Genomic DNA, 12,347 nt, shown 5'->3' with positions numbered 1-12,347 from the left:
TGTGTGTGCGTGTACTAATTTTAGGGGTCTGTTCAGTGTGTACTGCTCAGGCCCTCTTAGTTTGGAAAAGGGATAAAATACTGGTATGTTTCCTTGTTCTCCCCCTCCTCCCTCCCATGTCTCTGTGTGTGCATGTGTATGTGTGTGTTGTATATGCTGGTGTGCATGTCCACGTGTACAAGTGCAGAGACCAGAGGAGGATGTTGGCAGAGGGGCAGGGAGGGGCCTTGTTCTGTTGTGACCTGCCTTATTCTCTGGAGATGGAGTTTCTTACTGAATGTAGGCTGGAATCCAGCAAATCTGAACCATACTCCTGTCTCTGCTCACCCCATGCTGATGGATTATAAAAGCACTTGACCATGCCCAGCTTTTAACACGAGTGTTAGAATTCAAACTCAGATCCTCCTGCTTGTACGACAAGTACTCAGCCACTGAGCCTCTCTTCAGACCTTATATCTTATTTTACATTAAAAGTAGCCTCTTTCAGAGTGAACACTACTCCACACATCTCTGCCAGTCAGGAAGGATCAACCACAAGGTAGCAGGTGCAGAACTTGGGATGCTATGGGGATGTGAAGGACTTGGGATGGTTGTGGGGAGAGTGAGGCCATGTAAAGCCATCACAAGGAAAACTGACACCTCCTCCTGGCTTGTGTGGGGTGGATGGGAGCTCAGCAGTGCCTAATTCAAAGGGGTGACAAGCAATTCAAAACTATCTCCCTTGGGATGAATAAGCATTCCTGACAGGTGCTGGCCAAATAATTTTGGTAAGGATAATTGTAGAGTATAAGAAAGAAGCGTAAGCTTTAATTCTATGGAAGTTTTAATAATCAGCATTTCAGAGATGCAAAACCAGCTTTTGAATTAGGGGGGAGGTAGTTAGCAGTAACAGCCCCCACAGTGATCACCCAGAGATTGCTAAATGAGGTTTAGCAATTTCAATTTAAAAAATTTTTTAAAACTGGATTTTAGGTGTCTGGTTTTGTCTGTTACCTTTAGTCATTATCACTGAGCAGCATTAGCATTGAGGTCCACCCATATAGAAACCCAGGTGCTAGAGATTAATCATTCTGCCTCTGATCGCATAGCAAGAGAGTGTCAGAGTTAGAATCAGACTCCAAGTTGCTGAGTTCAGCATCCTCAGGCTTGCCTGATATCCTACGTTGTTTAAGGGGTTAAATAAAGAACTTGTTGGTACACGTCATTCATAAAACACATGGTGAGATTCAACAACATGCCAGAAACCTAGCTTCCTTCTTTCAAAGTAAGTATCATTTTTCCATCAGTCTAATGGAGCTTATGGTGTTGTTGAATTCCAGGGTGATTCGAATGTGTTAGGAAAAATATTGGCTCCTTTATTTTGTACCTAGAGACACTCATGTACAGATTAGATGCTCTGATCAATGATACACAGGCCTCTCCTGTCTCTGCCAACTTGAAAAACACCAATCAGCTAGTCCTTAAAGACGCTCGGGAGTTTCTCCTCTATCGGTTGGATCCCAGGACCATCTATTCCTGTCTATTTAGTCAAGAAGCTGAGTCTAGGAGACTAGTGACTGTTCAATCCAGGTGTCTATTAGAAGAAATCAACAAACAGGCATGTTGACAGGAGTTTGCTTTTCATTCCTTAGACAGATTGAGTCACTCAGACATGGGAAAGAAGGCCACATCACCAAGCTTCAGTCCAGCTTGAGAGATGCCCTACCCACTCCTCATCCCTTTCTACTCCCTCCAAGCTGGAAGGCTTGGATGACCGTTCTGGCCTCCATTCTGTCCCTGACTCCTGCACCCAAGATTCTATTGCTCACTGAGTTACCTTCCTGGTGCACTACATCTGGAGGAGCTCAGAACTGGGATAGAGCAGTGCTTCTCAGCTGGTCCTAAACTTAAGAGCACCCAAGTAAGTCCGTGCATTTTCTCCATTCCTGGTAACATCTGTAAAATCTACTAGCACTTCATTTATTAAAGAAGACTTATCCAGACTGCAGAGGTGTCTCAGGCATTAAGAACACTTGCTGTGCAACCACAAGGACCTGAGTTCACATCTCCAGCACCCACATAAAATCCAGTCATATTCATGCACACCTATAACCCCAGCACAGGAGTGATGGAGGAGGAACCAGCCAGTCTAGCTGAAAAAAGGCAAGCTCCAGTTTCAGTGAGAGACCCTGTTTGGAGGGAATTAGGCAGAAAGGGATTAACCAGGGCACCCACACCCTCCTCCAGCCTCTGCACATGAGTGCAAGAACACATGAACAAACACACACTTCTCTTTCCCTCTGCCCACCTCCCCATACAAGAAAGAAATTAAAGAAGACTCACCCCAACCCCCATTCTTTCCCCTTTATCATTATTTATGCCACTTACATAAGTCAGCAAGGCCTATTATTTAACCATCGCACAGTCTGGTTCTGACTCTCCACCCCACACCTTAGCTGCATGACCTTGTATGAGCCACTTATTTCTCTAAGGCCATGCGTCTTTCTCTGCCAAATGGGGGTAATGAGAAAACCGTTTCTAGAGTTCTTACGAGATGGTAAGTTGAAATGGAAAACACATGTCAAGCGCTGAGCACAAGGCAAGTGAGTGCTAAATTTTGGATGCTGTGATGATGAGACCAGAAATGCAGGGAGACGGTGCTGGTGAGCCGGCACACTTGTCATAAGCAACCATTGTAAGGAACCGTGTGAGTGAGGAGGCTCTTTCCTAGACCAAGGGTTCCCAGGGAACTGCTCATGATGTTGCTGCCTGGGGAAACAGGAAGGAACTGAGGCAATTATACAGTATGCAACAGAAATAATTTCATTTCTAATGCCTTTCCCCTGCTGCGCCACTTCAGACCCAAATAATAACAACAAGGCGGAGGCGGGAACGAGTGGGGCAGGCACGTTCTGAAGGAGCTCAGTGATGAATAGACGGGTCCCCAGGACTCATTTTGTCTTCCAGACATCTACAGCGGAGAGTCCCTGGGGCCACAGCTGCAGTTCTGTGCTGATAGGCAGTGCCTTGAGCCGCCGGAGGCTAAAGCCTCTCTATGGGAGCAAGCTGACATCATTCCAGGGCTCCAGGGAAGTCAGGGGTCCTCCCTTCTCTTCCTACCTGGGCAGACAGCAGACTTCCCTCTTCACCTCCTGGGAAAAGGGGAAGTCCTGGCAGGTGCTCTAAGGTTACAACACAATTGCCCATATTGCATGAAACCGATGCCTGCATTCAGTGTACTCCTAATGCCAGCCTATTGTGAGAGCCCCCACAAGCAATTCTCCTCTGTCCCCAGTTATACACACACTTACACACACCACACACTGCGTCATTGTCTCCAAAATGCTTCAATCAACCTCCAGGTCTCTGAGTTTGGGCCACTGCAACAATATACCCTTTGCTACCTAGGGGAGTCGGGGAGTCCCCAGGTCCCAGTGACTCATCTCTGGCTCCTCCCCGTACACTGGAGCCAACAAGAGCATTGGCTCCTCTGAAGAAGGACTTTCGATGTCTCCTAGGGAAAGAATGAAGCACTCTCTCCCAGGAGCAGCTTGTCTGCCAAAGGTGGCGATTTAACCCCTTTGTCAGATTGAGGAAGAGACAACGCAACGTCCAACAGGCAAGCTTCTCTCCCGTTTCTGGACTCCTCTGCAAACTGAGTGGCTGAGTCTTATAGTTTCATTTCTCTTGCATCCGCACATACTGACAAGCTATTTTCCAATCCTATACATTTAGATGTTTTTTAAATGAGAAAAGAATCTCCAGTTACACTGATGATGGGGAGAAGTGAAGGGCAGGGAATAATAGCACTGGACTGCAGCACTCTTAGAGGTATTAAAAAGTATGGTGATAACATCAGTCTACCACCCAGACTTGGTGAATAAACTGCAACCACATACCCAGTATCTCCATAAATTATCATGGAAGTCTGGGGTAGCGCATATGCCCAAAGACAAACCATGACATCCTCCAAGGACCATAAGATACCTTTTGTGAATAAAGGGGAGGGAACATGATACATTTACTTAGCTGAACTTACTGAATTCAGCTGAAGAAGTGGCAACACAGAGAGACAGAGGAGGCTTCCTAATGAGAAGCTGAGCCATGTTCTTTCCTTTCTGGTGTCTGTGCTTTTCATGCATTTCCTATGAGTCCAGAAGGGCCCCTGCTAAGCAGAGCACCTGGCGAAATTGAGATGTTGGTCAATAAGCCAAAAGAGTCCAGGAGCTGGGAACTTGACAGCACTCTATCAGGAGACAGTAATAAGGAAGCTCGGTATTTGGGGGCAGTTGCCCTGTTGAGAAACAAGGTCCAGGGTGACCTCCAATAAATAGTCCTATGAATAGTATCTGAGAAAAATGAAATACTGGGCCATATTCTAAGTTTTTTCCAAGACCTACAACCTTAGATGACAATGAGTGTGTGACATACGACATGATTCTGGGAGGTTCTGCAAATATGGCTTCAAAAACAAATCTCCGCTTGGATTCTCCATAACCTGTGGAAGTGCAAAAACACCTTCCCTGCTCTTATTTTGTAGATATTAACCCCAAAGGAAAGAGGGAACAGCAGAATAGGGAAGATTGGCTTAAGGATGTCTCATCATACATCATACTCATCCCATATATGTGTTCATGTGTCTTTCCCCTTGCCCTTGTTTCTCAGAGAACAGTGACAGGAGACATATTTGGCCTCAGTAGATTGATCCCAGGAATATTTAAAGCAGTCTTTCTTCTGAGACTCTGAGCTCCCCTCCACTTTCCCTTGTACCAGAAGACAAGTCAGTGGGTTTCTCTCCAGTTGAGGTTCTTCTAAATTATTCTCAAGATTACATTTGCATGTTATGAACAGAAATAATCCATCTTGGAAGGTAGAGAACTGATGGCTGATTCATCCTCACAAACCTTCCAGTTTATGGAACAAAGACTTAAATCAGTGGAGTTAAGGAGTCACTGCCAAGAGGGCATGAGTGGCTACCAGCCTTGGGAAGCATGGCATGCTACTAGGCAGAACTAATCATATCTTGGCATTTCAAGAGCAGTTGTGCTAGCAGGAAAGACCATCACTCACAAATGGGGGAAGGTGGGAAGCACACATTAGGTTGGCCTCCAGAGAAAGATTATATTTACACAAGGCCATCTGCACCCTTATTGGTGAGTCTTAGGAAGGAAAAAAATTCTTTTGAGAAAAATCAAAGCCTAGAGAGTCCTGTGGGAGAGAAAGTCGAGCTGTGCCTTTGCTGCCAGCAAAGGGACTGAACCAGGCAGATGATTTTTCCACCCCCAGGCCCATATTTGAAGAATTTAACATGAACTTTAGGAGAGAGTGGGATAAATAAGAGATAATTTTTAATGGATAATTTGTGTCTATTAAAAATGTCTATAGACTCTTTTAGAAGTCTGAGCTTTCATGAGAGGTGATTATCCAAAGCATGCATATATATATGAATGAATCACCCAGATCCCTGTTAAAACATAACTTTATGGGCCTTGGCTTTAGATTCCAAGTCAGCATCTTATTTGGAAAAGAAGCAAAAATATGCATTCTTAACCAGTTTCCCAGATGATTCAGCTGCAAAGTTCCTTGCAGTTCCTCAGGGAAATGCTTCCTGGACCTCTACAGCAGATCAAAATCTTCGTGTTGCAGGCAAGGAAGGTTGATGGAACTCAGATCATTTTTTAGAAGACCCAAACTGAGAAATGCCAGGCATGTAACTCAATAGTAGGGCACTTGCTTAGTGTATGCAGGACCCTGGGATTGATCACCAGCTCTACAAACAAGCAAGGACACCACAGCTGGGAGGTCCCCACATATTTCTGGGTCTGACCCTCCCAGATCTCTTCCCTGTTCCACATCTGAGCTCAGAGATGTTATCAAAGCCCCCACAAAACAAATTTGCAGTGCATTTGTGAATATGAAACATCGAAGTCCAAAGCTGATACCCAGCAAATCAGCTTCCTGATTCCCTTGAAATCGGTTGTATTCACTTAGGCCACTCTCTGCCCATCCTCATTAAATAGCAGCACATGGGAAAGATGAAAAGAATGCTTTCTCAAGTGGCCCTAATGCGGCAGGATGAATCAGGTATAAGCACAGTATTTGCATCTGAAGCGGGGTTGGGGGGCAACACTGAACATCTAGCTCCCAAGGAGAGGAACAAGGATTAGCCTAATGTTTGCAGTCTGGTCATAAATGGTAGGGCATGCAGAAGAACCTAGAGAGGGAGTCCACAAACTGGCACACACCTCATCCAACCTCAGGAGCCCCAGAGCAGAAAGTAGCAGGAGACCCAGTGAGTAAATGATGAGTCGCTGAGGCAGCTTCCCTGTAGCTGAGAACAAGGGCCTATCCCCAGGGAGCTGCAGTGCTGTGCCTTGTGTCCATGGCAAAGCCTGTTGTGTAGATGGCAACGTACCTTACCTCTTCTCCTAAAAAGGAACCTCACAGGCTGCCCACTGTAAAAATGAATGGCGGGGAGGGGGGGTGCTCTGTTTGACGCTAAGAGAAGCTTCTCATCTCCACATAGGGACCTAGTGGGGCTCTTGATCCATCCCAGAGCCAGACAGTCACCCTCTGAGACTGTCCCCCGCCCAGGGCTCTGAAATCCCTGGCTTTCTTCTGGACTGGGTGACAGAAGTAGACAGAGAACAGAAATTCAGAACCAAGGACAGCGTAAAGTCTAGGGATGGAAGACTGCTCCAGGAAGCCACCTCTCCATCATCTTGGGCTTTTGCCCTTTCAAAAGTCTCAGGTTGCACCAATAACAGAGATGTTAAAGGCGACCCTTCTTTTTTTTTGAGGTGGTGGGGAACTCTGATGCGGGTCTGGGGTCCTAATCTTGGATGCCAGGAGGACAGTGCCTTACCAAAATCCTCGGAGTCATCCACCCTCCGAAGCCTCAGTTACACCTTCTGGTACTCAGGATAAGGACTCCCACCCAAGCAGAGCAAATGATGCCAAGAAGGAAGGAGAGGGTATGGCATCCGCCAGGTTTCCAATGCCCGGAGCACAATCTGCCCGTCGGAGACTCAGAGGAAAGGGTGCTCCGGGACAGGCGGCGCTAGAGTGGCCTGACAAACTTCTGTTCCCGGCCGCTCAGCTCTGGACGCCGCTGCCTCTCCTCTCCCTGCTACCCTTGCGGAGGCCACCACGGGCGGCTTGGGTCTCCATCCCGCCGTTGCTTACCTTCAAGCCATAGGGCGCCCGGGGGCAGAGACGGCGCCGGCTGCTTGAGGCTTCTGGCTCCCGCCGCATCCACGCACGGCTGCCCCTCCGGCAGCCGTCCGGGGCCGCCGGTCCCCTCCGCGGGTCCCTCGGCTCCCGGCCCCGCCGCGCCGTTCAGATCCCCGGCGGGCAGCCGCTCGGCCGGCTCGGGCCCGCGGGGAGCAGTGGACGGGCCGCGGCGGGGCAGGGCGGGGCGGGGCGGGAAGGCGGGAGCGCAGAGCTGGAGACCAGGAGCGGAGGCGGGCTTGTCGGCGCTGAGCGCGAGAGGCGACCAGCTCCGGCACTGAGGCTGGACAGCTCCGTGGAGTCAGAGCGCCGCGAGCGCGGGAGAAGGGGGCGGGGCCGCCCTGGCCAGGAGGAGCCGGGAGCCCCGCCCCTGGGACAGGCCCCACCCACCCAGGGCCCGAGTGCAATCTCTGCACTGTGGGGCCTGGGTTAGGAACTCAGAAGGGCTGAGAACTCCATGGCTTTCGGTAGAGGATAGCCTGAGCTCTGGACTGCCCACCATTGTCCCCCTACACTCATCAAGTAACACCCTGTCCATCTAAACCTACTCTGGTGCAGCATTCGCAACACTAGCCAATCGATCCCCTTCCCTTTGAGGAGTCAGGGTCAAAGGCTGGGCGAGGTACTACCTACCGGTGGTACTTCAAGTCTTTGAAGGAGAAATAGATTCCGGAAGGACATCCAGAGTCTGTATACAGACCTCAGATCTGAAGATCACCACTGGTAGTCCTGCTGCTGTGTTTTCCCAGAGGAAGACCTAGGCACAGCTGATCTGAGATGGAAATGATAAAGGCGGCCCTGGGAGTTACAGCTCACCCTGGGTCTTCACTGAGGTGCATGTCCAGGGCTGAGAGGAGGAAGAGGAAGAGAAAACACGCTCTTTTTCAGCCCGTCCCAGGGTCATTTCTCATTCAGGGAACCTACTCCTCTTTCCTTCCTCTCTCTTTCTCTTTTTCATGAAGTTGGTGCTGTCGGTCCTGCTCCCACTGGCTTCTATGTCAGATTCAAAAGTCACAAAAGAGGAATAAAGCCAGGTCCCTGTTCTCAAACGGAACCAATTCAGCGGAGTAGAGACTTCCAGGAAAATACCTGGGCTTAAGCAGGTGCTGTGGAGCACCAAAAAGGGAGAACTCACAGAACTGAGAATTCAAGGGCCATTGCAAGTCCTCAAGGAGAAGGTGGCACAGAATTCCAGCAACAACACAGAGGACTGTCTGCAGGTAGAAGGGAGTTAGCCCTGCCTAGCCACTTAGCCACAAAGAAGAAATTTCTCCCATTGACCCACACAATACTAGGAAATTGGAATTGGAAAAATACCCTGGTGTTCAACTTACTCCTGTTTGGGTTCAAAGGGGAAAACTGCAGCCCAGAGAGAAGATGTGCCCTTCCAAACCTCACGGGGACTGAGCAGTGGAGCAGTGTCTACCTCCTGAGACAGCACATTGTTCTTAAATGTGGCCATCTATGGAGGCATTTGGAGGAGGGAAAACTATGAGTAAATGCAATGTTGCCTCTCTATGCCCCTGCCTATTATATATGGCTATCTAAGAAGACAGAGATGGGGGAACTATGAGTGAACATGATGTACCCTCTCTAGCCCCTGTTCCTTATGCTTTGGATCTACCTGTCCCAGCTCTCCTGTAGGCTTGGTAGAGGAGTGTTAGGACCACCAGAAACATCAGTGTTTTCCACATTTGCTTTTAAGGCATTCAAATGTTACAGATGTTGTTGAATCCCCGCTGTTTCCCTGTGTGCCCTTGGCATGTTTTTCTGATCTATTTAAAGAGGGAATTGGTGTTTCTCAACCCACAAGCTCTATGAAGTTTCACCTGGCCTGGTATCCTGCCTCTGTCATCCACCAGCTGTAAGATGTCGCCTAAATTGTTTAATCTCTCTGGGTCTCAGTGTTCACATCTTTACCCTAGTACGCATGATGCCTATTTCTCTGGATGCACTGAGGATAGTAGGTGATGTCTCAATATAATGAGCACTCTGGCTGCTCTTCAGTGGGGAGGTTGGTTTTGCTGGTTGAAGAGACAAAAGCAGGAACCAGGTGACCTCAATGAAAAGGCCTCCACCCAAGGACACCACACCTCTGCACTACCTTTTCTTTATCCACATCTTGCATGACTGAGTGATTTCATGCTGGCTGTGAGTGAGACGGATGGATCTTTTAGTTTTCAATTAGCAAATGCCTTGCTTTTTAAACAAGCAATGCAGCAAGCAGATGCTCTGGGTGATTGATGGCAGGCAACAGCTGTGGCCAAGCAGTGACTGTACCACATACTCCCACCTTCCTGACCCGGGCCCCTCTGGAGGTCATTCAGTACCTCCCAGACCATCAGACTAAACTGGATCCAATCCAAGTAGACCAGGTGAGAACAAGATACCCCTTTTCTCATATGCTTCCTGGAAAAGGGGGGTACAATAGTGTTTTTTAAAACTCCATAATTGTATGCCGTGGAGCTTGGGAATTAAGATGGTCTATCCCTCAAGCCTCCTAAATCTTTAATTTACCTCTACTGTTGGTGTGTGTGGGAGGGGTAGATACACATTTCTGTGTGCCTGTGCATACGTGTGCCTGTGCATACGTGTGCCTATGAATGCCAGAAGTCAGCATCAGATGACTTCATCAGTCTTTCTCCACCTTAGTCTCTCATTGTATTGAAGCTCATCAATCTGGCTAAACTGGCTGGCCCGAGATCCACCTGTCTCTGCCTCCCTCCCGAGTGCTAGGATTATAGGCCTGAACTGTTGACTTTTGTTTTTGAGTGTCCTGGGAGGCTAAGATTCTTATGTCTGTGTTGCAATCACTTTATTGACTGAAATTTATGTCAAGTCCAAGATCAGGGCACCGGCAGATTCAGCATCTGGCGTGGGTCTGCTTTCTAGGAAGGCTAGGAAGGTGATTGGCTGGGTCAGGGGGTGAAGCAAAACAATGAACGTGGCCCTTTGTGCCTGATGGTGTCTGTCAAGGTGCAGAACCCCTCAGAGAGGTCAGCTTCCTAGTTACTAAAATTGCTGAGAGTCACAACCCTCAATGGAAAACCCTGGTGAAGGGAATTGACTGTGGCTAAGACTAATCACCCTAGTGGGCCTGGCTCTTCCAGAAGGACAGAGGCTCAGGGCACTGTTTTCCACCAACACAGGGGAGCAGTTACTTGAGAGCGTTGACAGCTGTGTGTGAAAGTCGCCCTTACAGACCAATTTCCTTAACAGTAGACTCTAATGGGGCCTTGAGCCTCAGTGTGAAATGGACATTTGTAGCTGTTTCTTGCATCCTTCTAATGATGCACAATAAAAATACAGGTGTGACCCACTTTAAGAAATTCAACTGTAAAACTTTCCCCAGTTACAAAACAGAAAAATTAAAGTGCAGCTACCCATGTAGTTTATTTACTTGCCTTGTGGAAAGGATTCCTGAAAGTATATGACTTATTTATACATCCATGCTCACAGAAGTAATATTTTTAGCAGATGACTTTTACTTTGTATTGGGGGGGTAGTTCCAAATGTCTGGGCTGGCCTCGAACTTGTTCTGTAGATGAATGTGACTTGAAACTGCTCACTCTCTTGACTCTACTGGTATTATAAATGTCTGCTTCCATGCCTGGTTTATGTAGTACTGGTGTTTGAACCCAGGGCTTCATGCATGGTAGGCAAGTGAGCACTCTACATATTGAGTCACATACTCAACAATATTAGCAGTAGCCCAAATGTAGAGATGATATCACCATGGATAAATGAAATATAATATGTGCATACATGGAATATTATTCAGCCCTTAAAAGGAGGAGTTTCTCACAAATGAAACCATGTGGATGAATTGACATTACATTAAATAAAATAAGTCACCCACAAAAGGGCAGACACTGCCTGATCTCACTTGTACAAGACACCTAAAGAAGCTAGTTCATACAAGTATTGGACTGGGGGTTGCAAGAGACTCAGGGCAGAGGTGAATAGGGAGCTATGTGGAAGGCTCAGGGTTCAGTTTTGGAAGATGAAGTAGTTCGAGAGGTGGCTGTTGGTGATGGTTGCACAAGAGTATGGATGTCCTTAATGTCACTGAACTGGACATTTACATAGTAATGTATTAGTAAATGTATATTCCTGAAACAGTGAATATATAGGAAGTTATTTTTTATCATGTGGTTGTTTGAATGAGAATGGCTCCCATAGGATCATATAGTTTAATATTTGTTCCCCATTTAGTGGCACTGTTTGGGAAGGATTAGGGTATATGGCCCTGTTGGAGGAGTGTATCACTGGGGCCTGGGGTTGGATTTTGATGTTTCAAAAAGCCCATGTTCTCTCACTCTCTCTCTCTCTCTCTCTCTCTCTCTCTCTCTCTCTCTCTCTCTCTCTCTCTCTCTGTGTCTCTCTCTCTGTCTCTCTCTGTCTCTCTGTCTCTGTCTCTGTCTCTGTCTCTGTCTCTGTCTCTGTCTCTGTCTCTGTCTCTGTCTCTCTCTCTCTCTCTCTCTCTCTTCCTCCCTCCCTCCAGCTTGAGGACCAGAGTAAGTTCTCAGTTACTGCTCCAGCATCATGCATGACTACCTGCTGTCATGTCACCTACCATGATGGGTTAACCCTCTGAAACTACAAGCCCCCAATAAATTATTTTTTTCAATAGGTTTGTTTGGTCAGTGTCTCCTCAGAGCAATAAAAAAGTAACAAGACATGTCCTGTGTGTGTGTGTGTGTGTGTGTATGTGTGTGTTTGTGTGTAGGTACACATGCATGTATATATATATACATGTGGAGGTTAGAGACAACCTTTGGTATCATTCTCAGGAGCTTCTAAAAGTAAGTGATTGATTGATTGATTGATTGATTGATTGATTGATTGATTGATTGAGATAGGGTCTTTCAGTTTCACTGGAACTCACTGATTTGTCAAGCCCCGCCAGCCAGCAAGTGGCAGGAATCTGCCTTGTCTCTGCTTCCCAACTCTGGTACTGTAAGTACATGCCACTGCACCTGGTTTTGATATGAGGGTTCTGGAAATATAACTCAGCCCCTCATGCTTACATATCAAACACTATACTGAACAAGCCATATGGGACAAGCCATATGGGGGTCTCTGTGACCACCATAGCCAGCAGAATAATAATCCATGGGAGGCAAGAAGGTAGTCCA

The 12,347-nt window shown here is 47.4% G+C and overlaps 1 protein-coding gene across 1 annotated transcript in view; it reads right to left on the bottom strand.

The window, feature by feature from the left end:
* The window catches only part of Drd2 (dopamine receptor D2), a 61,325-nt gene extending 53,983 nt beyond the window's left edge, over window positions 1–7,342 (bottom strand). Inside the window, exon 1 of the mRNA XM_005069495.3 lies at window positions 7,165–7,342. The gene's annotated coding sequence lies outside the window, so the exon portion shown is untranslated. The remainder of the gene's footprint in view (window positions 1–7,164) is intronic.
* Between the last annotated feature and the right edge of the window lie 5,005 nt (window positions 7,343–12,347).

This window comes from Mesocricetus auratus, unplaced genomic scaffold, assembly GCF_017639785.1.
Source record: "Mesocricetus auratus isolate SY011 unplaced genomic scaffold, BCM_Maur_2.0 Super-Scaffold_100022, whole genome shotgun sequence".
Classification (NCBI taxonomy): Eukaryota; Metazoa; Chordata; class Mammalia; order Rodentia; family Cricetidae; genus Mesocricetus; species Mesocricetus auratus.
The sequence above is the reverse complement of the archived record's forward strand: the minus strand, read 5'-3'. Positions and strand labels throughout refer to the sequence as shown.